We start from the raw sequence: 26,951 nt of genomic DNA, 5'->3' as shown, positions 1-26,951 counted from the left end.
GAAGTAGGTGGACTCCTTCTCCATGTGCTTTGATGAACGCTCTAAGGCCCTGCCTGCTCTGTCCCAAACTCCTCTTCAGGGTCCTTAGTGGGCATGAGAACAACTCAGGGCTCCTGTCGGGGACATGTTGGACGCCCCCTGCTTACGGAAGCATCGTGGCTCCTCCAGCGCCTGCCCCTGCCTGCCCCCACCTGCCCAGCCCCTGAGCTCCCAGCACAACGCCTGGCAGGTGCACACCTGAGCCGTCGCACTGCACTGGCCTCTCTCCCCTCTGTGGCTGCAGCGGGCGACTCCCCTAGGACCACGCACTGCCCTCGTGGAGGAGGGGCCTGTGGTGTGTATGGGAAGGAGCGTGAGTTTGGAGCCAGAGTTCAAATGCCAGTTCTGCTGATGATGGCTGTGGGACTTCAGGCAAGTCACTTAACGGATCTGAGCCTCAGTTTTCCTATCTGTTAAATAGGGATAATAGTCTTGACTTGGTTGGGTTGCTGGGAGATGTAGAGGCAACGTATACAGTGTGCTTTGCAAGATTCCTGGCATATAGAAGGCATGGCAGGGCGTAACGGGGGTCACGTGAATGACGAATGGGCACATCACTCAAGCCAGGCTCCGGCTCCGTGTGTACCGTGTTGTGATGGGAAGTCTGTCCTTCACCTCCTGTGACTGTCTGGTTTAACTTCATGTCAGTGTCATGAAAGAAAAAAGAGGTGAGGAGGGGTGCTGTTTTAGACAAAAGGACAATAGAGAAGCCCAACAATGGAATGGAATGCGTGAGTCTTGAAATTGGGTCAAAAAATTATTTTGAAATAGCTATAAAGGAAATTTTGGGGAAAACTGGGGAACTTGGAATATGGAATGCTTACTTATTGTTACTGAATCAAAAATCCCTTCCTTGGTTGGGATTCTAAAAAGGAATGTTGACTGAGTGTCAGTCGTGTGCTGTATTCAGGTTTCCTTGGTTTTCCTTGAAGTCCTTTTTCTGTCCCAGGGTGACATCCGGATGCCGCATTGCATTCGGCCATCTCGTCTCCTTGGACCCCGCTACCCTCTGGCAGCTTCTCCGACTTTTCTTGTTTCTGATGACCTTGACAATTTTAGGGAGCACAGCTTAGGCATTTTGTAGAAGGCCTGGGACCAGCTTTGCATCCAATGTGTCTTGCTCCAAAGCTCGTGCTATTTTCACCAAACTCTATCTCTTTGCTTTAGAGGAAGAGTGAGACACACACACAGGCTGAGCTTGACTGATTTACCGTGGAGTGATTTGCCCAAGGCCAACAAGCTCTGGAATAGGTCTGACCCGCACCTATCGACTTTCCGGGAGAGGTGTAACGGGGGCCTTCTGAAACAGAGGAAGGGGACGGGGACCCTCGGCTGCCAGAAAGGCACAGACTGAGCCTAGGAAGGGGCTTGGGCATTGGGCGATGGCCCCGGGCCGGGTGTCCAGAGAGGGTTCATGGAATCTCATCCAGGAATTTGCTGCCATCCCAACCCTTTGCATTTGATTAAAAACAGCCTTCTCCACCTCGAGGAGATGCAACAGCAGAGAGACTCTGTAGGATAGAATCGTGATGCTCCAATACGGGTAATATATGCGTGTTGAAGTACAATTGTGTGCTCTGTGAGGAAGAAAACAGCACCCTGGGACGCCGGTTCAGCCTTGCAAGCCGTTTGGCTGCAGTGACCGTGTTTCCTCACCAGAGGGCGCGAGTCGGGCTGCTCTTCCCGCCGCCGCCCTCCCTTAGCTTCCCAAGAGCTTCCAGGTCCCCCACCCAGGGAGGCCGGGTTCCCGCCCAACGTGCCTTCAGTCCTCCTGGTGTCCCTGGGAGAATCACGTCACCCCATGGGTCCGTTTCTTGTTCTCTATCACGAGGGCGTTGGGTTAGGTGTAGAGTCTTGAGGTTGTCCTCGTGGGTGGAACTAAACCTGCCGTCAGGAGTCACAGGGCGACAGTGCGGTCAGACACCTTTCTCGCCTGCGTTTCCCTTCGTCCTTTGTAAGCCTGTAGGAAACACTAGCTGGTCTTAAATCTTGGGATCTGGGGAGAAGCCTTCTTGTCCCTGCCCCATGAGGGTATCATGGCCTGGATTCGAGCGTCTCACACTCTCCCGACTCACCTGTACCAACCCAGCCGGCGCAGAACACAACACCCTTCCCTGTCCCCGACCCCGTCCCTGTCCTCTCTGTGCTGCCTGACTCTTGGGTCGCATCTGGACAACATATCTTCCCAGAATGTTTCATTTATTTTGGGGGCTAGGAGGAAACGTCCTCCCCAAGCCCGTAACATTGACTGAATTCTTCTCTTTTGAAACTGGAATCTGGTGGCCGTTGATTTATTTCTTGACATTTTTTGTTCTGAAAATAAAGAAGTATACATAAAGGGAAAACTCTCACTAATGAGAGAAACCATCTACCCAGAAACCATCTGTCAACATCCTGCCTAATTTCGTTTCAGTATTTTCACACATTAGTGGGAACATATTGTAAATACTATTTGTATCCTGCGTTTTCCTCTTAACATCGCGTTATGCTGTGAGCGCGTCCTCAGTCGATGGGATGATAGGACAGGACCTGATGCCCGCGTGTCGCAGCCACATGTCCTTTGTGCTGGGCGGTAAACTTGCTGCAGGTTTCTCGGCGGACATAAGCAACACCCTGATTGACCCTTCACAAATGCAAGGTTCACAGACCCTTACGACTGCAACCCCCCTTCCCGATACTAAAGCATGTGTGGTGGGTTTGACAGAGGAAAGAGAAGAAAATGTGCCAGAGTTTCTGTTTTCTCCCAAGCGGAGAGAGGAGGGCACTATATGCTTGATGTCAACCCGCAGAGCAGTCACAGGAGGCTTTACGGACGGGAAGCAGAGGCTTGGGCAGATTCGGGAGTTTGACTGGGGTCACATAGCCAGTTGGTGGCGGCATGGTTGGCACGTCCCTTGCAGCCATGCTGCTTGGAGGCAGGAGGAACAGGTTCTGTAGGGTCTGGGATGGGATGCGTGGGGGCTGGGCCCACCACCAGGAAGGGGGGGAGATCATCGGTGTAGGGGTGCTTGTTTGCGGGGAGCCCAGGGGCAGTGGAGGACGTGAGCGCCCCAGTCTGGTGACCTGGACAGAGCCTACCCCCTGGAGCTCAGGGCTAATTGTCCGCCAGAGTTTGCAGCCTTCTCTGCTGGGGACAGAGCCCAAGTGCCAGCCGCATCAGCGCCTGCTCTTGTCCACGCTTCGCTCTACCACTCCTAATGAATCTGAATCAAATCTTTTTGACATTATACTCATAAATTTGAAGTGGAGTTTTTACCAGGCTTGTCAGTAAGATGGAGAAGGGAGGGTGAGAAGGAGAGGTGAATTCTAGGAATCTGGGCTATTTTTAAACACATCCTTGTTATTCTAGAGCTTGCAGGTCACTGGTACCAGAGAAGAATTCCGCGGATGTGACAGCTGGTGTTAAAACAATTAGGCTCAAAATGACAACCAAGGGGTGGGGTGTGTGTGTCTGTGGCTTTTGCTCCTCTGTCTTCTCCTTATATTTTGGGGGAATTTGCCAGGAAATGTCCTGTACGGGGCCAGCCACACCAGGGAGAGGAGGGGGCCTGGGAAGGGGGTGCTGGACCCTGTCTCAGGAAGGCTGGGCCCCCCCTGCTGCATGCTCAGGTGTCACCCCCGACCTGTCACCTCCCCTCCCCGGCCTCAGCCTTCTTTTCCGGGAAATACAGAGTAGTCTTAGAACCTCTGTAGACCCCCTTCAGCTATGAGATTGCAACGGCGTGTGTGTGTGTGTGTGTGTGTGTGTGTGTGTGTGTGTGTGTGTGTGTGTGTTTGGTCGGTGGGGCAAGAGGGCAGAGTTAAAGGCAGATTTTTCTTATTAATCGCTTCTTTCCCTAAAGCCACCCCCTCTCCCAGGGACCACAGCAGTCTTCACACCACAACACGCACATGCACGTGTGCACACACACACACACACACACACATATACACGCAGACACGTTTCAGTCGACACTGTTTCTAGATATAGAAGACAAAAAGCTAAGAGAACGGGGCTGGGGGTGGTGGTGTTTCATTCTCCTTCAAGGAGGAACACTGCAAAGGAAACCTGTAATTGGGAAAATTTTATTTCTTGCTCATAGCAGTAGAGAGATGTGTTCTAGTCATTCTCACTTAACCTCTACTGTATGTGAAGAATGTCAGGAAAAAAGCTGAGGATACAGAAAAGCAACTCGAAGCTCCCCCCGCATTAGCTGGGAGCAGTCACAGAACGTTCCCAGCACTGGACGGAAGTGACTGACGAAGGGGAAAGTTTCTGATGCTCACGTACAGCCGGGGTTGCCCCCCCTGTTCTGCACACCCCGAAGCGCCTCTCAGTAGAACACAAAAAGTCGTGATGAGTTACAGTGGCATATTTTGGTCAATATCTATGAAAACTGTGATTGACCAGGGAAGCCGCTGACAGACAATGATTACTGAGGAATGTATTTAGTTTTCCAGGCACTGCTTCCTTCCGAAGCTCTCTCTCCATTTATAGCTAGACGAATCTGGAGCATAGAATTCCAGAGCTTGGTCCCGAAAGGAGTTTTCGGGAGGATCTATTTCAGTCCCTCCTTATCGGATAGCTAAGGAAACGGAGGCCCGAGGAGGCAAGGCCAGCGTGAGCTGCAAACCTTTCGTTTGATTCAACCACATTCGCCCAGGCCTCATGCAGCCACGCTGGCATTCAGCAAGGAGAAAGGGAGATCGTCAAAGAGATCCCGGCCTTGGAGCAAAACCAGGCGAGGGGAAGGTGTGAGATCTGTGGGAAATGCATGAACGGTGTGTTCAGGCTGCTGTCACAAACCGCCGCGGACTGGGAGCGTGTGAACAGCAGACATCTCTTTCTCACGGTCCCAGAGGCTGGGAGTCCAAGATCAAGGTGCTGGCAGATTCGGTGTCTAGTGAGGACCTGCGTTCTGGTTCATAGATGTTGACTTCTTGATGTGTCGTCACGTGGTGGAAGGGGTGAGGGAGCTCTCTGGGGCCCCTTTTATAACGGCACTAGTCCCGTTCATGAGAGTTCCTCCCTCATGACCTGGTCAACCCCCAAAGCCCCACCTCCAAATACCATCACCTTGGGGGCTAGGAGTCCCACGTACAAATTCTGGGGGGACACAGACACTCAGGCCCCAGCAGGGCGATGTGTACAGACGTGTAACCTCTCTGACTTTACGATGGGGCTGCCCTCCGTAGAGCACGTTGTAAACGCGGGTCCCTCAGTGCTCACGGCCGCCCCAGGCACGTGCGGGCTGAGCCGCACCCTCTCCCGCCCGGGCACCGCCCAGCCCTGGCCCTGCCGCGTCTGGCCCAGTGCGCACGGGCAGGGACCAGAGTCATCCTCTGGAGTGTGTCAGCGTCACCTGGACCCGTGGTGGGTGGTGAGGAGAGAGGAGTTGGAGCGAAAGCAGGTGAGAGCTCCCGGGCCTGCCCAGGTGGAGTCCTGGTGGCGGAATTGACTCTGTCCTCATTGGAGCATCACCCCGATGTTCCCATGTGGTCCCCCAAAGACCAGCAGTCTCTGGAGGCAGAAGCCTGGCTTGGTCCCAGGGGACTCTCTCTAGAGCAGGGCTCTCTCCCTGGCATCGATTAGGTAACTGTGCCCAGAGGCATCTTCCTGCAGAGTCTCCACTGCTTTCCCGGGACTCTCAGAGCGGAGTGACTTCCTATACAGGCTGGAGACCAGGTCTGGGTCTCCCCACCGTATCCAGGTGGGGAGCCCTGTCCGTAGGATGTGGGAGCATCGGGGCGCTCAGCTGTGGGGTCTGTCACGTGGAAACATCCTGAGAAATCCTGGGAGACAGACCGTGGGGCACAAGGGATGAAAGTCCTGTCTCCAAAGGTGGCCTGCGAGTGGCTGGAAGGATCCGGGGCCACCTGGCTCCCTCATCCCTGGAGGAAGGGCCGTGTCCCCGGCAGGCCCCCCTCTTGAGTTTGCAGTCTCCTGCTGGGCAGGGCCCCTCTGGCTTGTCACAGCCTCCACAGTTTTCCTGGTTTCTAGCTCAGCCTCGCAAATTAACACCCCCAATTCAACAGCTCACATATGGATTTTTCCTATCTCCCGCCTCTCACAGCACGCGCTGATGGTGCAGACAAAATGCTCTCTTGTCTACACAGCCTGCACGATCACGGATTCCCAGGCTGTGTGCAATGGCAGTGTAGCCCGAGTCCTGCTTGCTGCGGGATTTCCTCAGACGATGCCAGCCACACAGAAAGAGGCCTCACTATAGACTGGCTGAGAGGTGACTTGTGACGTATGTAATGTGTCCTCTGTGTGCCCACCCATCTGCTCTTCCCCCACCCGCATATCTTTGCTGTCCTGCTGTCCTCGTCCTGGGCTGAAATGGGGAGGCATCGCGAGCTTTGGAATTAGATGGATTTTTATTTGCATTCCGGCTCTATTATTTATCAGTTCTGTGAACTTAGACGTAAGTTACCAAAATCTTCTGAGTCAGTTTCCTCATCTGTGAAATGGGCATGTTGTTCTCTTCTGTCGCTGTGCTGCTGATTAAATGACAAATGCATGATGGAGAGGAGAATCTTCATACGCATCAGTTTCCTAAGCCTCGGGGGCACCCGAGTGTGGAGATGACACATGGGTTATTTCCGACTCTGATCACAGAGTCCAGCTCCCAGATGGGATTCTTAGAGCCTCCTGGAAACCAGGCTTGAGGACAGGCACCGTGCAGGGCCACCTCTGCCCTTCCTGTGGCAGGGACTCTTCCTGCTGTCCTGCCACTGACCCCCACTAGACCCGAGCCCAAGTCCTCTGAGCGTCGTGGGCAGTATGGCACCTGGAGGATTTAGCGGAGGGCCACCCTCAGGACAGGAGCCTGGGGCCAGGCCTGGGGACCTGGCCCAGCTGAGGCTGCCCGGAAGACAGTGCAGTAACTCGGAATGACAAGGTCGGAAAGCACGCGACAATCTCACGCTGGACTCAGATTGGTGCTGACTTCCCAGGGTGCCAGTTCCCAGGGGTCCCTGGCAGGGGCTGGTAGGTGGGCCCATGGCACTGTGGGTGCTCTGCTGAGGGACTTCAGCCCCCATCTTGGGGACGGGGGTCCAGGCCCAGGGGCTGGCAGGGCTTTCAGGGGCCCAGCCAAGGGGGCTGCAGTTTCTAGTGGGTTCCAGCTGCAGCAGGTGAGTGACATGCCCGACAGGATCTAGGCCCTATGATAGGGGTGGATCAAGGCTTTGGGCACAAGGCTTCTCTGAGCTCGGGTCTGCAGCTGCAGAACTCACTCTGGCCCTCCCTGATTGGCATGGGGTGGGCAGAGGCTGCAGGTGTGGGGCTGTGCTGGGGGGTGAGGGAGATGGGGAGCCCCAGCCCTGCTTTGGCTAGCCAAGCTGGTGGGCTACTGAAACTGCAACACAAACATTCCAAAGGCCCACAGAGGAGGAGCCCGGTGGTCTGAATGGGTCAGAGTCAAGTGGGCTGGGGTGGATTGCTGGATAGCGAGGGGCTCCCAGCGTAGGATAGGCCAGGAGCTGCACAGAGGGGAGACTCAGGGGACACAGCCACTGGCCTCTCTCCTCCTATGCACCCCCACCTGTGCACCTGTGTCAGTAGCTGTAGGTGTGGGGGCACCTGCTCCTGGAACCGCTGAGCTCTGCGGCGTGTCCCACCTGAGACGCAGGCCCTGGGCCGCCTGGCTGAGGGAGCCGGAGGAGCGTCCAGAGGTTGGGACAGCAGGGACCCGCCTCCTCCCCAGCTCTGCCCAGCCCCTTTCTCTCTTCTGTGACGTCACCTCTCGCCACTGCCCTCACACCCCCGTCCCCTCGGCTTCCTGACTGCAGGGCTGTGCTGCGAGTGGTGGGTGCTGATTAAGATGGATGGATTGGTAAGAGGCATTCGATGTGACTTGAATAAAAAGCCCCGCCGCCTCGCCTGGGCACGAGGGCGCGCAGCCAAAAAGTGGCGTCACTCAGGAGATTACTTTACTACTGGAGCTTGTCCTAAAATAGCAAGTGCCCTTCCATGTTCCATTTCAGTTGCTATTTATATCAATGTAGATACACACACACACACACACACACACACACACACATATATACGTTTTTAAAAATAATCTTTTCTCTGTTTCCCACCTCCCCACTTCTCTTTCTCCTTGGTATTTGCTAGTGGAGATCAGACACCAGTTTTTAAAAGACATGTAAAGATCCCAGACACCGGGACAGGTGACATTCTATGACCTTCTAAGGTGACTTGCTGCCTCCAGTAAGCTCGGGCATTGGCTGGCGCCATTCAGGAACTTATGAGATCATGGAGATGCGTTTGGTGGTTCTCCCAGGGGCTGTGGACGTGCCTCGAGGACCATCTTCTCTTCCCACCTCCTGCGCTAGTCACAGCGTCACGTGTCTCTTGAAGACTTTCTCTCCAGACACAGGAGTGACTTGGGGCACAGTCGCGGCTTGGCGAACAGGAGGGAGGAGGAGGAGGTCAGGGAATTTGTTCAAGGTCAGTGGCAAGTGGAGGCTGCGGGTCCTTTCTCTTGATGGCCAATCTAGGTCTCCCTTCACGATGGGAATAAGGGTCAGAGTTCCCCTGAGCACGTTAGATCCGTTTTCAGGGTGCACAGGTTGAATCCTGAGCCTGCCACTATGCAAAGAAATAGAGACCTGTTTAGAGGCAGTGCCAGGGTGTGGGCAAGGGAAGCACATCTGCCCCTCTGCGTGGCAAGGGCATTAGGGACCATGCAGACATGAGAGCTTGGCATGGTCGGAGGGGTGGGCTTTCTGATGGATGGATTCTTCATTCTAATAAACAGCCACTAAAATCTGCCGGTCCATAGGGTGTGTGTGTGCATGGGGAAGTTTATTGTTAAATGGTGTCATATAATTTACCACCATCTATTAATTTCTTGTAACCTCTTTTAAAAATAATCAGCGACTCAAGAGCAACAGGCTGGACGGCAGTGACGTCATTGCCCTGCTGTTTATAGCTCCCATGCCCTGAATAGTGCGGATCTTGGTATTTAGACCGCGAAGGCCGTCGGCAGGACTCGTGCCCGGTTCTGTGCTTCCTGCTGTACCTGTCACATGGCGGACTCATGACATCTGTTGTGAACCACCTGTTTATAGACAGGAAGCTAAAATGTGGATCCGGGATCTAAGCAGAGAATAGAATTATCCAGTTCTGTGTTCCTACTGTTATTTTTTCACGAGGCGTTACCCATTTCCTATATTTGGAAGCAAAAACAGAGAGCAGTGTTTGAACCAATTCCAGTCTGAATGTACGGTCAGGAGTGTAAAGAAAATGCCGTCTTACGCAGGGTGGGTAGAGAAAGTTGAGGGGAAAGTGGAGATAGATATTGAAGAAGAATTACCGGAGACAGTAATTCTGCAACTCCACTTTTAATGAGATTTAGATTAGAAACCACGGTTCTGGTCTGGTCTGGGTCCAGAGGTTACCCACCGACTGCCCACTCCAGTCCACAGAGAACCCTGCTTGAACCTGGGTCACTATTTGTATGGAAGGTTCCCTAGCGTGTGCTTTTATATTGATTGGAGCTGTTGTTCTGCCTCAGATTAAGACCTATGGCAACCCTGAGGACCCAGAAAAGATAGACTCATCTTGTTCAGGTCTTAACATCCAAATTAATCTTGAAACAGAACCCGCTTCTTTGGATAGGCTCTGAATCATAATGATATGCAGGCCAGTCAGTTAACCAAGGGAGCAAGGAAGAGCTAACTGGAATTTAAAGGGAGAGAGGAAGGTAATTTCAGCTGCCAAAAAGGGCTGAGCGCTGAGAGCAGATCTGCACCACCGTGGGCTGTGACCATGGACAGCTCCTGCCAGGGCCCCAGCAGGCCTTTCAGCACCAGGGCCAGTGTCTCCACCCTCTGGGGCTGGCGTGAAAATGACAGCAAGACATTCAGCAGTGGCCCCAACTCTTACAGCCCCCGGGGGGAGAATCCATTGTACTAGGGCAGTTCTTTGGCACCACTGTATTGCCAATCACTTACAAGTATTACCTCTACTTATCCAGATACCTGGCTGTCACAGAACTTTTGGTTTGCTTGTTTTAATATAGTGGGTCTGTCCTTTCTACAACCTCTCCTATGCACTGGGGAACATTGAGGTCTCTGCACCTTAGAGGGCGTGCACTGCTGTCTAGAAGACAGTAACGACCTCCTGCAGATCACTTGCTGGAGCAGTGTCCACGACCTGATTCCCAGTCTGGGGGCTACTCTGTAGACCCCGATTACCTGAAGGCAGACAGATCAAAGACAAACCATATTTCATCGGATGCTGTTACAGGTAGCAAACAGAGCTCTGTCAAGGGATACCAGGAGAGATGGGCTGGTTTGGCTAGATCATTTCTTCCCACGACATCTCTGAGGCTACTCCCCGTTCAGAAAGGGGCACTTTTTTCTGATAGTCTGTGAGCCAGACAGGATGTTTGCATGTGTACTCTGTCCCCTGAATCATCACAATATTATTAATAATACCTTTGATCACGTGTTCTATGCTAGGCACTATAGCAAATGCTTTGCCTGAGTTATTTGTCATCATCTCAATCCAGTGATGTTGATATTTGTACTGGCTCAATTTTTATGGGTAAGCCTGAAACCTAGAGAGGCCAAGGAACTTAGTGTATGTTACCTGCTCCTCAGGTGGTGAGGCCCACATTTGAACCCACTCTTCCACCAGCCTGCTATATCGAAAGCTGTCCTTTTAACCTTTTCTCTCCTTCCCTGTGACTTCTTTCAGTTACCAAAATAAATTTGGTTTTTAGAATTAAATCTAATGTAGAGATCAGTCATCTTGTATCTCCTGTGGTTTGTGATTTTGGGCTAGCTTAGGTTCTAGCTAATGATGATGTCCTATTATAATCAGTGTGTGATGGATCTTCTGGGGCCAAAGGAATGATAAGAAAAGTATTGGCCCACGTACAATTTCTGCCAGCCCTGTTGGTGTCTCACTATTCATTTCCCTTAGTCGGAGCAAACAGGTCTTTCGTTCACTCCTGTTCAACCACTGGGCTCTCCAGGTAACTGAGCTCACCTGGATATCACCCCTGGTAGGCATCACCCAGCGCCCTCTGTAACCGCCACAGAGCTCGTGCCATTGCTAACTCCTTGGTACCGGCGCCTGTGGTCGTGGGGAGTCAGCAGAAGGGTGCTGCTTGACCCGGTGGTGTCCAAGGAGTGTCAGGGTCGAATCTCATTACCACTGTCAAGGAAGTCTTTGATGTGTCCAGGGTACCATCCTCCGCCTTGTGCTCTGAGTCACCTAGAATGTTGTGATTTGGGGTCTCAGGAAACACTCCACAAGCCAGCCACCAGAAGGAGTTGTCTGCACCCTCAGTCTGGGAGATTCCAGATGCTGAATCCATAGAATCACGGTTCGCATCTTTTGAGGATTGGTTCTATGAAGAAGAACTGGGGCCAGCAACTCTCTGTGGCCTCAGCTCTTCCTTTGTTGTCCCACACTACTGGTGCCAGTTTCTGTGGCCATGATACATGTTCTCCTCCTTGGCTCTGAGCTGCTGACGTGTCCCAGAGCAAACCCAGGGTCGTCCCCTTGTCCGAGTAAATCATGGAGTCCCCCCTCTCTCTGATCTCCAGTTACATCTGCATGACAGTGGCAGGGTGGTCCCAGTTCTCCTGTCTCTGTGTACGTGGTCTGTAAGGTCCACTGGAGATTTGCAAAGAATGAAAAGCAAAAGGTTGCCGAGGAGACCAGGATTTACCAAATAAAATGACAGAATGTCTCAGGGAGAGTGACTGAGTTCATTCATCTACTTGTTCAATCAGCAAAAATTAATTGAGCACCTACTTTGTGCCAGGTGCTGTGCTGGGTGATTCTAAGCTGCTTCTGAGAACTGCAACCCTCCACCGCCTCCATGTACTTCATTGTTTTTCAAAAACTATCACAGCCCTCTCTTGCTGACCAGAGCTCCACCTTTGTATAAGAAAAAATTCTTGTAAAACTCCACAGCCTTAACATCATGAAATACAGAAAATGGTGGCCGTTTTATCTTTCATATGAGTTACAAATTTTACCCAGTTGGTTGGTTGGATGTCTTGATTTTATGATACTTTTTTTTTTTTCTCAAGCAGAGATTATTTTTAAAAAACCACATTTGTAGATCCTTTTTTTTTTTCCTTTCTGGGCATAGTGTTATATTTAGAAAGACTGTCTGAATGACGAGATTATAAAAACGTTTCCTATTGGCTTTCTAGTTCTATTATGATTTCATTTCATGTTTAGATGCTTGATCCTTCTGAAATTTATTTAGCGTAGGTTGTGAAGTAGTTATCTGCTTTTCATTTTTCCAGATGTTTGACTTTACCATCATCATTTATTAAATAATCCATTCCCCCGAAATGCCACCTTTGCTATCTCTTGTGCTTTCTAGTCTGTTTCTGGCCTTCCTAACCTATTCGGCAGGTCTGTCGGTATCTTATGTTCCACTGCTACACTGATTTCACTAATACACAGCTCTGCAGTTTTTTTAAAATCATCCCTTAGTAGTCTCCTTACTCCTGTATTTTTCCAGAAATTTCCTAAATATTCTTTCTTGTTCATTCTTCCATGTGAGTTTGAGAACCAGCCTATCTAGTTAAGAATCTATCGGTTTTTATTGGGATCACACAAAATTTATGGATTAAATTAAGGAGAATCAAAGTCTTTACAATGTTGGGACTTCCTGTCTAAGAACACCAGGTATCTTCCCACTGTGGAAGTCTGTGGTCTTCCCACAGGCAAGTTTTAATGTTTTCTTCATACACATTTCTTGTTGAGTATATCCCTGCATATTTTATCTTTGGTGTTATTTTTATATTGGTGTTTTCGTTCATTTGCTGGCTGTCTTCATTTGGGAAGCTGATGATTTCTGCTTATTAGTTCTGTGCTCAACAACCTCGTGGCATCCTTTTACGGTTTTAGTCATTTATCACGGATTCTCTGGAGTTTTCACCTGAAAACAATGATTGTTTTACCTCCTGCTTTCCAATTTTTATAATTCTTTCTGCTTGAGTTAACTTGGTACCTTCAGGCCACTGGAAACAATTTCCAGTGTTCCCCAAATAAACACACTATGGCCTTTGGAGTTGAGGGTGTGTGTGTGTGTGTGTGTGTGTGTGTGTGTGTGTGTGTGTGTGTGTGTGATTGTATAACCATGTAAGAATTATATTAGATTTTAAAGGCAAAACAAGAGTTTGATTTTGATTGAGAATGGATGTTGAATTTTATAAAATGCCTTTTTGGTATCTATGGAGATGATTGTGTGATTTTTCCCTTTGATTCATTGATATGGAAAGTTATGGTGGTAGATGATCTAATACATGTCTGTATTTGTGGCATACGTAGCTCATTTGTCTAAGATATGTCATTCTCTTACCACGCTGCTAGATTCAGTCTGTTGATGTTTCATTTAAGAGTTTTGCAATAGCATTTCCAAGTAAGATTGGCCTATAGTTTTATTTATGTTTTATCTTTTTTGGTTTTGATGTCAATGTTACGCTAGTTTTATACAAAGAATCTGTAAGCTTTCCTTTTTCCAGGCTCTTGAACAGTTTCAATGGATTGCAATTGTCTGTTTCTTAAGGATTAGAGAGAATTTTTCTATAAAACCAATCGGGCCTAGTTCTTTTCAGTGGGCTAAGCTCTGGGATAACTTTTTTTTCCCTATGACAATTCTTCTTTTTACCTTTTCTATCCTTCCAGAGGTTAGTTTTGGTAATTTGTATTTTTCTGTAAGATAATCCGTTTCATTCAGGTTTACAGATTTATTTGTACACAGTGGAACGAGTAAGTCTCGTGCAATTCCTTGAATGCCTTTCTGTATCTGTGGTGGTTTCCACATCGCTGTTTCTTATTTTGCATTTGTAATTCCTCTCTTTTTTTTCTTGATTATTAACCATTTATTTAATTTTTTTCCCCAAAGAAGCAGATCTGGAATGTATTTATCACTTCCACATTTTAAAAATTGATTCATTAATTTTTAAATTCATTCATGTTTAACAATTTTAGTTCTGCCCTCTTACTCTCCTTAGGTTTATTTTATGGCATTATTTTTCTCGCTAGATCCATTTCTGAGCTTACCTCTGCACAACACTGTTTACAAACTGCAAGACGTTGTCATGTATTCTTTTACCTAATGCTACAACCCTGTAAGAGAATTGGCACGGACTCCCTTTGAACACACAGGAGGACAGGCGTGGAGAAGTTCGTGGCTTGTCCCGGCCTAGGAAGGAGCAGAAATGCTCGGCTTGGCCTTCCGGAGACCCCAGCCATGCCTCCCTGGAGCCGCCTATACCTGCTGAACACCTGCTGGTCCTTGTGCCCGGCTTCCTGTCCCTTGGCCACTTCCTCATCTGCACCCTCAGCAGGCTAAGGTCACAGCATGTGGGATCTCTGAGAAATGCCAGGGCTCTGATTCCAGCCACAAATCAGTTTGAGGTTCTTTTCTAGACTTGCCCCCAAATCACTTCCTCGTAAAACAAACTGACTCTGGGTAGGTCTGTCCTGGACTGTTCACCAGCTGCCTTTTCACCAACACTGACTTGACAGTGAATAGAACATTGTCCCCAAGTCCCGACAGAGCCGCTCAGACTCCTTCTCAGCCTGGTGGGTTAAACATACAGGCCCATGTATGGGTCGTGGAGAAGCCACGTGTTGGGAAGGGGGTCACAGTCAAGGAGCATTGTACTTGCTCTTGTTTGCAGAGGTGGGACCTGAAGCCCAGAGAGCTGACGTGCCTGTCACTTTTGAGTGCGTTATACTATGACATCTTAGGAAAAGCGGGACACAGAGGAAATCTCCTCCGACTTCTTTCTTTCTCGTGAAACTAAACATTTCCTTTGCTTTCTTGGAAATGCTTTTCAACTGGGAGAAGTGAAAGGGAAAGTGCAGTTCTCGCTGCACCCATCTTTTATTTCGTTTTGTAATACTTTGCTGCCGTGTGTTAACTTTGCCACCTGCCATTTGCCTGTGAAACGACGCTGATCGGAAGACGTGAGACAAGCGTGGCATTCCTTGTGCAGACGTCACTGAGGCACTTCCCACCCTCAAAGCCCCGCCGCCCTCCTGGCAGCCTCAACTTAGGGTAGCAACCAATGCTTCTGCGGTGACCACAGCTTTCAGCACAGGACAGTTTGTTTGAATGACAGGAGCCTTGTTGTATACAGGCCACCAGCCTCGGGAATTCTGAATAGCCTTAGTCTAATCCAGGAGCTTTCTCTAAACAATTTGGGATAAAAGTACATTCGTGGTTTTGCCCATTTTTCTATTAGCCGTTGTTTAAGTTTAAGATGTGACATCTGTACATGGGAGAGGTCCAATTTTAATATTAACCGCAAAGTGGTGGCACATTCACCGGAAAAAGAAGCAATAACCGAAGGATTAGACTTAGTTATGAGGAAGAAATTGCTGGAGACGAGGGTGGTCGGTCACTAGGCCAGGTGACGGGGGAGCTGGGCGATGTCACTGCTCGGGTATCTTTAGCAGAAGTTCTGTTACATGTTATCACCTGGAAAGGGCAGTTGACACTACCTTGGGAGGTTTGTTCTAGATTTCTGGGCCAATAAATATATTAATTTTTAGATTCAAGGAGATCAGAGGTTAGAAAGTGACAGAATGTCTTTTGCTCTCAAACGGCTTCTCTCCGATGCCCGTGTTGGTGGGACTCAGCGAGAGCTGGTGACTTCCTGGAAACCCTTTCCAAACCCTCGTCCTCCTCACCCCACATCTGATCATCACCAAGCCTTGTGGACGCTGTCCCGGAAATGTCCCCTCTACTTGGCCCTTCCTTCTGGTTCTTTGTTGTCTTGGTTGGGGCCACCATGGGCCTCCCCTGGAACACTGCAGCGGGTCCCAGACTGCAGGGAGTGTTGGTGGAGTGAGCCCTGCCGTGGCGGCTGTAAGTAACGCAGTCTCAGACAAGCCCTTCACTCCCGTGTATGCACCGCGACCCGCGACCACGAGCAGGTCCTGGGGGGAAGTAGCTGGTGTCGTCCGTCTCCCAGATGTTGTGTCGGCTGCTTCTTCACGCTTCACTCTGTTGTCCTGTCGCTCGGGACTGGCCGACAGCAGGTGGGTGGGAGCAGACAACAAAATCTGGGGGAGAACGGGACAGGAGTTTAAAATCAGAAAAGTATCTGCATTTACCTGGTCTTTTGTCTGCACGAACTGAGGAAAGAGCAACGTTGGGTTCTTCTTTTTTTTTCTGCAACAGTTTATGGAGTCCTGATGCCACCTCATAGTGTCCCTGTCGGTGGTCTCTCCAGCCTCCGGCCCATTGGTCATGATCTATACAATGTATATAGGTAGAGAGACAGGTGACAGATGATAGATGTCACAGTTCAATTCATCCATCATAATGCAGGCAGCATAGATGGACAGACGACAGATATCACGATCCGTCAGTCATAATCCGTGCAACACAGACAAATAGATTGATAGGTGATAGATCGGTGATAGATGACATATGGCGTTGACACCTCCCATCACCCATGGGACCCAGTACAGACATCTCCACCGAGAACACAGAGCTCTCCTCAGTCTGGGACTTTCAGCAGGGGTAGGATGTGCCCTGAGACCCCCAGAGCCCCATGGGGACGGTGAGCTCTTTCCCAGCTGGGCACTCAGGGGAGACTGGGGTGGGAGGTGGCGCTGAAGACAGGGCTGGGTCCCCAAAGTGAAGCGGGCTTCGATTGGAGAAGCTGGACCATTGGGAGCCCTTCCAGGCAGGGGGGCAGGAGGGATGTGTGTGCTGGGGGTGCCCAGACAGGCTGTGCATGGCAGCAGGGTCATCTGCCCAGAGGAGACCGTCTCTGTGGGATGACACAGAGCTGCGGCCAGGCAGGTAGTGGGACCACACTCGGGAGGCCTGGAACATCCCGCTAAGAGGTGTAGCCCTGCCCAGAGGCTGCAGGGGCCACAGGGGTCTCCTCGGCAGAAGAGGGACACAAGGCGAGGCAGCAAGTCAGCCTCAGGGGGAGTTGCCTGGGTGCCTATGGGGTCGGAGAGGGTGGCTGCGGGACAGTGGCAGTGGCAGATGCTGAGGGTGACACCTGCGTCCAAGCAGAGCCCAGCAGGGAAGAGAAGCCGACCAGACAGGGGTGGGGCTGGAGGGAGGGAAGGAGGAGCCGGGTTTCCTTCTGTGTCAGGCCAGAGACGAGTGCACATCCTGCGTGACCACCTGAGCCGAGCGTCTTGGGGCACCTCTGTGAGACCCCAGTACAAAGCCCAAGTGATAAAATGCACCTATTTCCCATCAAATCTGGCTTTAAAGAATTGTCTTCCTCCTCTCCCGTTGCGTGCCATGCATTATTTAATTTGTTTGAGATGGAGTGCATTTCACAGGATGTATAAATCCTCGGAAATTTATTAAGTCTTGACAAGAGTTACTGCATGTTATATTAAGTTTTTCAAATTGGTCAGTGTCGGATGGCTTAAAAATTATTCATTAACGCGTAGCATTAAATACCAATAAATTGCATGGTATATTTATGAGCTATCTGTGAAAGTCATTAAATATGCATATCAGGCAATAAATCTATTCACTCCTGTGAGTCTGTTCTGAGTTGTGGCAAGTTGGGGCTTCGGTGGTGGCGTTGGGCTTGCCTGTCACTGGGTGTCACTGGGACCTCGGGGGGTGCCCAGGAACGAGAGGCCAGTCACTCTTCATTTCCATCATCCCCTCTAACAGAATGGGAAGGGGAAAAACAAGGGAGACCTGTTAGGTTTATGATGTGGATCAAAACATCACGAATCTGCAAGGGGGAGAGATGTAGGTGACAGTTTCTGCTCCAAAAGGCTATATTCTGGAGTCCCCTGTACCGCCACCAGTTGCCAAAGTGACAGCTGCCATTTATCAAGGGCCTACTGTGCAGACGGACTTTGCAAAAATTAGCCCATCTGATCCTCACACAAACCTGGGAGAGAAACGTTATCATCTCCAATCACGGTGGCCAAGTAGCTCTCCCGAGTTCCTGTCTGACCCCAAAGCCCCTCCCCTTTCCACAACCCGGTCCTTGTCTCTATCCCAGAACCAGCCTCCATGATAGACCCTTCAAGGTGGAGGGACATTGGCACTCGTCCTTCTCTGGGAGTGGTGCCAAAAGCCATATTTAGTTGGGATGCCCAGGCCCAGCGTCCGGGGTACTGGAGACTGTTCGTGCTGGTTGGCTGGGGCCTGTGCAGTAGCCACTGTTCCACATTTTGAGTCACATCTAGGGTTGTAATTTACTCTCACCCCAAAGTCCTGTGGTGATGGGGCCTCGACACCTTCTGCCATCTATGGACAGGGTGCTTGGGTTATTAGAACTTCTCGTTTCCTAACCTCTGCAGGAGCTCAGGGAGTTTCTCGTTGTTTTCCACATGTATTCCTTTGGCTGGCCACTGAGGGCAGGGTGGTCCTGGGGGCAGACCAGGGGGGCAGGAGGCATGGATGTGTTCTAGACTTTTCTTTGCTATTGAACACTGTCGTGGTTTCGGGCAGGTCACACTCCTCGGGTTCCATCTTAGCAAAGCGAGGGTGCTGGCCCGGGCAACCTCCGTGGAGCCACCTGACTTGGGGAGGCTGTGAGGGTCCTCCTGGAGGGACTGTCCATGAGACAAGTCCTCCTGGGCATGCAGGGTCAGAAAACCTTATTAGCGTTGGGGTCTCCGGTGTGTCACTTGACCATTTTGGGGGCCTTCGTAGACCCTGGGAGCCTCAGCAGTGCGGTGGAGTGATGAGACAGGCACGGGAGGGACAACCTCTTCCGTGGCAGCAGTGACCACACCACCTCCTGCATCCGCGTAGCGGGTCTGGGTCCAGCTGAGCAGCCTGCAGGTAAACTGAGGCTCCGGCAGCCAGGGAGGCCATTTCAGTTTTGAAGGAATGAAAACCAAATCCTCCCAGGCAGCCTGCTCCGGGAGAGAGATGGAGGTAGAGACAGAAACCAAGACAAAGAATGAGACAATAGCGAGTGAGCCGGCTGAGAAACAAGGAAGCCGCTAAGCCACTTCCATGGCTCTGTGACTTTCATCCATTCAGGAAAGAGACATTGTGGCCGCCTTGTCGCTCCTCCTGGAGACTGTGGGCTCTGAACTGTTGAGGTCACAGCTGTCTCCTTTCGCCCCCTGTGCCCATGTTTAGCACACGGCGGACACCTGACAGCGTTTCAATCCTGGCTCCCGGCTCCGGCCAGCGTTGCTGCAGGGGGGCTTTGCTTCCCTTTTACTGGAAACTCTCCAGAGTGGATCCTTCCCTGTCCCCCAGCCCACGGAGGAGTCACACGGGTCCACGAGAGCGCGTGTCGTGCTGCCGCGTGGGCCGGCAGAGGGATAATTTGTCTCCTTTCAGCCGCGTGCCCAGCGCAGGCTGTGGGCGAGGGTGCGGGAACACTCCCGTGGCGGAGATTGCACGGCTCGGGCCCACTCAGGGGACAAAGGTTTGAAAGGCATCTCTCGGCTGTTGTTTGCTTTGCATGGCGGCTTCACTTGCACCTGCTTTTCTGGAGCGCTGGGGACTTTGCCAGAGCTGCTTGGCTTCGTGGGCAGCCGTCGGCCTCGACCGCTGTGCTCTTTGCTGGGGGAAGCAGCTCCAGCCCCCTCAGGGCTGGGGGATGGGAGCAGCCTGGGTGGCATCACCCGCCCCCCCCCGCCAGCGTCCTCTGCCCAGGCAGCCAAGGGGCCGTTTGGGCAGGAGGGCACCGGTTCCCCTCTGTCCCTGGTCCTGGGGGCGCAGGAGCTGCACAGCTGCAAGGAATCGGAGCCCCCGGGGAGGCTGAGCAGTCCCCAAGGTCACGTGCCAGCCAGGGGCCGAGCTGGGATTTGAACCCAGCTGTTCTTTTTTTAGAATTGTGGTAAAATATACGTCACATAAAATGTACCATTTTAACCATTCGTAAGTGTACAGTCAGCGGCACTAAGTACATCCGCGTCATCCTGCAGCCACCACCATCCCTCCCCAGAATGTCTTCATCCCCCCGCTGAGGCTGTCTGTGCACACGGAGCACTAACTGCAGTGCTCCCCCGGGGAGCCCAGGTGCTCCGACCCGCGTCCCCTGCCCTTTCCTCCAACACCTGCCGGGGCGGCTCCTCTTCCCGCGGAAGCAGCTCCTGGAGGAGAGACGGAATCTTACTGGGGCAGCATCTCTTGGCAAGAGGGAGAGGCATGAATGAGGACAGAGCTGAGAGGTTTTTTTTCTTCCTTTTTGGTTACTGAAGTTCTTCTTTTTCTTTTTGGAGACAGTCTCGCTCTGCCACCCAGGCTAGAGTGCCGTGGCATCAGCCTAGCTCACTGCAACCTCCAGCTCCTGGGCTCAAGCGATCCTCCTGCCTCAGCCTCCCGAGTAGCTGGGACTACAGGTGTACACCACCACGCCCGGCTAATTTTTCTATTTTTAGTAGAGCCAGGGTCTCACTCTTGCTCAGACTGGTTTCAAACTTCTGACCTCAAACGATCCTCCTGCTTTGGCCTCCCAGAATGCTAGGATTACAGGTGTGAGCCACCACGCCCAGCCTGAGCTGAGTCTTTCAGGTGACCTGCATGTCCACCCAGGCCCTCACTGTCACGCTGTCCCCCACCAAGGCTGGGGGGTGGATGAAATAAAAAATCACTGTCCCTGCAGAAAGAGACGGCCTAGCATGTGGCTGAGCCGCCCAGGGACTGGAGTCCGGGATTAGGACTGGGGCGGAGGACCCGAGCCCTGCGAGGGAGCACCTGCCTCCCTCTGAGCTGGTGGTCGCAACTCTGTTGCCCACTCACTGGTTTGAAAGGAAACTCAGGAGGAATTGGCCTGCATTGGTCCCATTGTGTGACAGCGGCTGAGGCCCTCGCCTCTCTGTCCTCCCGTCAGCCAAAGTCCTCCCACTCAGGCTGTGCTCCCTCTCCACTCCCAAGGGGAGGTGTTTTGCTCTCATTCCCGGCTTATTCATTAGTGCTGGAAACGTGCAGTGTAACCTTCTCTTCCCACCAACCTGTCGGGGTCCACTGGCGTCTGCTGAGCCGCAGGAGTGAGCTGCCAGACCCTCCGGAGCACTCACCCCTGCCTCCCTCCCTCCCTCCCTCTCGCCTCTGCCCAGAGCACCTGGGAGGTGATGAGAAGATAACTGGGCAGCTGGAAAAACATGTGTTTGAATCTGGCTTTATCGTTCATTTGCTGTGTGATCTTAAGCAAATGGCTTAGCCTCTCGGAACCTCAATTTCCTACTTGTAAAAAAAAAAGGATAATAATGTCCATAAAAATTAGATAACGTTTGGAAAGCACATAGGCAGGGTGCTAACAAGAAGTGGACACTCAAGAAATAGGAGTAACCTTACGCCTTTCCTGGGCCTCAGTTTTCTCATCTATAAAATGGGGATAAAATAGGTTTTGGAGGACAGTTGGGAAGACTGACTGAAAGAGCGTATGGGCAAGTCTGCCTGGTGCACACGGAGGCTCAGCTAATCATGCCCTCCTTCCTTCTCAGATTGGGGTCTGGTGCCCAGGGGCCCCTAAACTTAGGGGAACCCCTTGCAGGAGGATGCATCATTATCTAGTTCACACGGTAAGCCTATTTCACAGGTTGGTAAACTGAGTCTCAGAGAAGATGCATGCTTTGCTCATAGGTTGTACTACCAGGAAGTATGGGCAGGAGGGGTCTCTAGATCAGTGGATCTGAAACTTTCTTCTGCATCCTCGTCCCTGAGGGGCCTCGCTGGAATGCAGACTGAGGAGATGTGAGGCTCTGGCCAGTGGTGCCCAGCACGGCTGCACCCTGTGCTCCCCTGGGAGCCTGCAGAATGCTGAGGTCTGAAGGCCGAGTGCCATCAGGTGACTCTGGCAGGCAGCCACATTTTAAACTGCTTCTCCAACGGCAGCGTGCATCCGAATGCCCTGGAGGGCTTGGTAAACTCAGATTCCTGGGGCCCATCCTATCCTGAAGGTCTGAGGACAGGGCCTGAGAACTTGCATTCCTGACAGATTTCTAGGTGAGCTTGGTACCCCAGAGGAAGCTTAGTGTTTGGGATGCTGAAGACCATCCTTTGGTTCCCAGGGGACCGGGTGGCCCACACCTGCTGGGCGTGAGACAGGTATGGTGCGGACTCAGCCCAGACCAGATGCACAGATAGCTTCTCTCCGTCGCGTGAACTGTCGGAGGCAAGAACATCTGTCCGATCGTTCTCACTTCCGTGTTTTGTGCGGAGTAAGAGTTAAATTGCCAAATCCCGTCTGACAGCCGTCTGTTGCCCCGGCAACACGCTGCAGCTGCCAGAGAGGGAGAGAGGGCTCTGGCAGGCACCGAGCGCTCTCAAGCCTCGAGTGAGTTGTTTGCTGTCTTGGTTTTCCTTCCGGAAAGGGAGTGATCTGGAACCGCTCCCACGGGGCCCCTGCGTGCCTGAGCTTATCGTGTGAAACGACCGGGAATGTTCTGGGATCCCTCCTCCCTGCATTCGGGCAGCAAGTGGTTGTGTGTGCCGGGCTCCGTGCCACGTGCGGCGGGCAACAGCAAGCCAGCCAGACGGCCACCTCCGGGCCACGCCTTGTATGGGACAGTCCCTGGGACCCCAGAGCCCCCAGGGCCCACGGTGCTCTGGGCAAGTTTAGCCTCCCACGGTTGCTGCATTGTCTCTGCAGTGAGCGTGCTGGTGTGCTTGTCACACTCAGGAGCCACCGTGGGCTTTCTCAGAATGGGGATTAGGGTGGATACTGTGTCTACAGGACCCAGGGACCCACCATCTTCAAGACCAGGGCTTGCTGGTGTGCAGGTCCCGGGGCCTCAGCACTGTGGTTTCCTAAGAGGACAGCTGGGAGCCCAACAAGCAGGCTCGTGGGGGCGTCCAGCCCCGGGGGTCCTTGGCCAGTCCCGTTAAGAAAGAGGGAAGGGAAGGTGATAGAAACAGTAGAGTTTGCCCCTCCCTGTGAAAGAGGGCTGGAAAAAAATATGTGCAAGGTATTGTGGGCTCTAGGTTTTACAGGGTCCTGGAGTGCTGGTTGGGGAAACTGAGTCAGAATGCAGTCGGCACAGACCCAGGCCATGTTGGAGGGAGGAAGCGGCTTGGGGGCCTTTGTCAGGACTGCGGCTGGGACTCTGCAGGAGCCGGCTGCCCCCAGAGGGGCTGAGCAGAGGAGGAGCAGGCTGTGTTGGTCTGGTGGCTGTGTTGGGTGTCCAGTCTACTTACTGACTGTAGGGTCCAGGGTGGGAGCCCGGGGACCAGAGAGGATCAAAGAACAGGGTCAAAGGACAGTCGCTACTTGGAAATTCGTACAGGGACCAAAACTGAGATCCTACCCAGCTTCAAAACCAGATGAACAGAATATCCATCTAAAAATGGAGCAGAGGAGATAAGAGGCATTGAACCACAGTCCCCTTCCCAGTTGCAAAAGATGTAAAACATCATAAATAAACAAAAATACTCTTGTGCCTTCTAGAGAAAATCCTCCCTGGGCTGCAGCTCTGGGAAGAAGGGAGTCAAGTCCCACTTCTCAGGGCGCCAGGGGGTTTCCCTCTTGGGGTTCCCCACAGCCCAACTCCCCATCCTCGGGCCTGCAAGTCGGGGGCCCCAGAAATGCAGTACAATTGGAGGGGCATTTTCTTATGTGACTTAATAACCCCTCTATTGTATGATAATATCATGCTTGGGCAAAAAGCATTTAAGCCCACTTACGGTTTGCGTTTTCTTACTTCTTAAAAAAGATTGAAAATAAGTCTCCCCTGTGCTGTCAGGAGGGGCCACCCCCGCCCGCTCGGGCACCCCCGCTGGATCGCGATTAGGCCAAGACTCTCTGCATTGTACTCGGGAGAACGGCGCACAGTCAGACCGCGCTCTAAGTGGAGAAGGTGCTCGGCGCCCTCCCCCTCAATAAAAGGGGGAGCTTTTACTCTAAGGACGGTGGTGTGTAATTAGCCGCGCATTTGTGCCGGATGAATAGTAAGTGCCCCCATTTTATTGTCAGTGAAATAATGATTCCTGGGGCCCTCAGCGTGGTTGAAGGACCAGCCACTCATCGGCCTCCCTCCCTTCTGGCAACTTCCCCTGGGAAGGCAGGACGGCTCCGCCCAGAGTGAGAATGGGGGTGTGGATTGTGGGCAGATGAAGTAGCGGAGGCCCCAAATTAAAGAGGTGGAAGGAAGGAGCAAACCCAAGTTCACAGTCCTGTGCTTCCAGCCCGCCCGAGGCTGCGGTCCCCATCCTCTCAGACCCCCGTGGTTTTACTGGGATGGGGCTGAGGGAGTGCTGTTTAAATGGTATCCGTGGCTTCTTTTTTTTTTTTCCATGTTATTTTTTTTATTTCAGCATATTATGGGGCTACAAATGTTTAGGTTACGTATATTGCCTTTGGCCCACCCGAGTCAGAGCTTCAAGAGTGTGCATCCCCCAGACAGTGCACACGGCAGCCATTAGGTGTGAATATACCCATCCCTCCTCCCCCTCGCATCTGCCCGACACCTGTTGGAAAGACTCTTATAGACACTGGCTTCCTTTTGTCCTTAGAAAATTCCCAGCTTCCCTTTTGTCACCCATCTGGGTGGGGCCACAAGACAGAGGCTCTGCCCAAAGGGACAATCCTGAGTTTCTCTTTGGATTGTATCCCTCACCAGACGTGTGCTGTCTGCTCAGCCACAAGCCGGGGCCGTGTCTGGTCTCTGGCCTGCAGCGAGCCCACCCGACAGCAGCCCATGGGCGGCCGGTTGGGGAGTCACGGTGAGCTCTTTCCGGAAGGCAGAGCCATCGGCGTCTCTGGACTCACGGCTCCCACTGTCACTCAGGCCACCACCTCCTCTTGCCTGGAACGTTGCCAATAGGCAGTTGGCCGCCACTCGGCCTCCAGCATCCGGGCTGGTCGACGCACCAGAGGCAGAGTGATCTTCTTAATTGGCAAATTAGATCTTGCTGCTTCGCCATTTAAATCTTATCGGTGGCTTCCGTTTGTGCTGATTAATAGAAAAATCCCAGCTTCTGCTGGGCTTGGTCAGCTCCCTGCCCTCCCCTCCGCCTGTGCTCTCCTCACTCTCCCCTGCTCCTGGGCCCCTGCCGGGCACCGTGTCCTCACTCCACACTGCTTCCTCCTGGCCCAGTTCTGGCCTGTTTAACCCGGGCTCCCTCTCTCTCACGGCTCCTTTTCTCGAAAGCTCTTACTGTCCGTTTACTTGTGTCTTTGTTGACTTTTTACTTCCGTGCTCCCGCTGGAACGCAGGCTACCCCCGCGTGTGTTGAGGCAGGAATGGTGAGCGGCTGCGGGCGAGAGAGGGCATGAGAAGTCGGCCTGGGCGCTGTGAGGCTGTCAGGCCTCGGTGTCAGACCTGAGGCTCTGGTCCTCTGTGACCTTGGGCACATCTTTTGTCTGTTTCCTTATCTATAAATTGGGAGTGACACCTCCGGGGCCCGGCTGCCTTCAGGATCAAACAAGATGACACGCAGGAGTGGCAGCCGGGCTGACCCGGGGTGGAAATTCGATGAGTTTTCATTTTCTTCCTCTCTCGCGGTGGTGCGGAAGACTTCCTGATCAAAGGAAAGGCCTGGCTCTCGCTCTTGCTTTAATCATTTTCCTTCTCGCCTTTGGGGAGCTCATGCATCTCACACGCACACGCGCGCGCGCGCGCACACACACACACACACACGCACACACACACACACACGCACAACCCAGACTGGGGCAGTCTGCCCAGGGGAATGCCGTGGTGACGCCTGAGGTGTGTGGGTTAACGGGCCTGGAGGGCTCCCTGGACGTCCTGGAGGAGACCGTACCTGCGCCCACCTGCTGTACCTCCGTCTACCTGCTGTACCTGACCCCGGCTGCCGAGGGGAAGACCTCCGTGTGCTTCCCTGATGGCAGCTTTGACGGGGCAGGCTAAAGGCAGAGATGGGCAGGGTGGGGTAGGGTGAGACAAGCAAGGTGCTATGTGGATTTTAAGGGGCCCAGGGGGGACCCCAAGAGCGAGCACCACCTTAGAGTCTGCACCTTGGGCACCTCATCGCCTCACCCCACTTCCAGCTCTGGTTTCAGAAGCTTAGGTTTGGAAAGAGCCGTCGAGAACCATCTCCCACCCATTCTCAGGTTCCTCCCAGAGCGTCGCTGCCACCAGAACAGGGGAAAGAGCCCAGTCGTGTCCCTTCCATGGACGGTCATCCTGTGTCTCTTCCCCCGTCTTCTCTGATGCTGGGTGTTACGGACTAATGTTTGTGTCCCCTGAGGTTCCTGTGTTGAAGCCCCAACCCCCACTGGGATGGCATTGGGAGGTGGGGCTTTGGGGAAGTGATGGGTTTAGATGAGGTCATGAGGGTGGTGCCCCAGTGACGGGATTAGTGTCCTTACCAGAAGAGCAGGGGACACCAGGAAGTTGGTTCTCCCTCCATCACGTGAGGACATGGCAAGAAGGTGGCCGCCTGCAAAGAGGAAGAGGTCCCTCGCCCCTAACCAAATCTGTTAGCAGCTTGATCTTGGACTTCTCCGACTGCAGGGTTGGGAGAAATAGCTGCCTGTCGCTTAAGCCACCCAGACCATGGTGTTCTGTTAGAGCAGCCAGAGCTGATTAAGATGCTGGGCAAAGCCTGTATCCCTGTAACACCCACCCATCGCCCCTCCGCGCCCTCCAGGGTCGCAGAGAACCAGCGTCCCCTCTCTCCGCTGTGAGCACAGGGCACTCGTTCCTCCTCCACTTGTGTGGTCTCCAGGCCAGCCTCGCTGTAGAGTGGGGTGGGGGGCCCTGGAAAGACCCTGTGACCGGGAGGAGGCATCTGCCATGTGGGGGGTTTGGGGAAAGCCACATGAACCGTCATTATCTCTGCGTGAGCTCATGTCCAGGGAGAGATTAGCACAGCACACAGACGCCCGGAGCGACCCAGGAGGGCGGTCAAAGCCCAGAGTGTCACCACCAAGGGGTCGCAGGTGCCCTGAAGGGGTCCGCAGTCTGCAGGTGGGCTGGCCTGTTCTCAGGCTCGATGCCTCCCTGTTGAAATGCAGAGGTAGCTTCCGCACGAAGGATGAGACCACTCCCCACAGCAGCA

At 52.6% G+C, this 26,951-nt stretch overlaps 1 protein-coding gene across 1 annotated transcript in view; it reads left to right on the top strand.

Moving 5' to 3' along the window:
- Positions 1 to 26,951, top strand: part of XKR6 (XK related 6) — a 161,215-nt gene that overhangs the window by 113,896 nt on the left and 20,368 nt on the right. The window lies entirely within an intron of this gene.

This window comes from Lemur catta, chromosome 22 (genome assembly GCF_020740605.2).
Source record: "Lemur catta isolate mLemCat1 chromosome 22, mLemCat1.pri, whole genome shotgun sequence".
Lineage (NCBI taxonomy): Eukaryota > Metazoa > Chordata > Mammalia > Primates > Lemuridae > Lemur > Lemur catta.
This window is presented reverse-complemented; position numbering and strand designations above follow the sequence as displayed.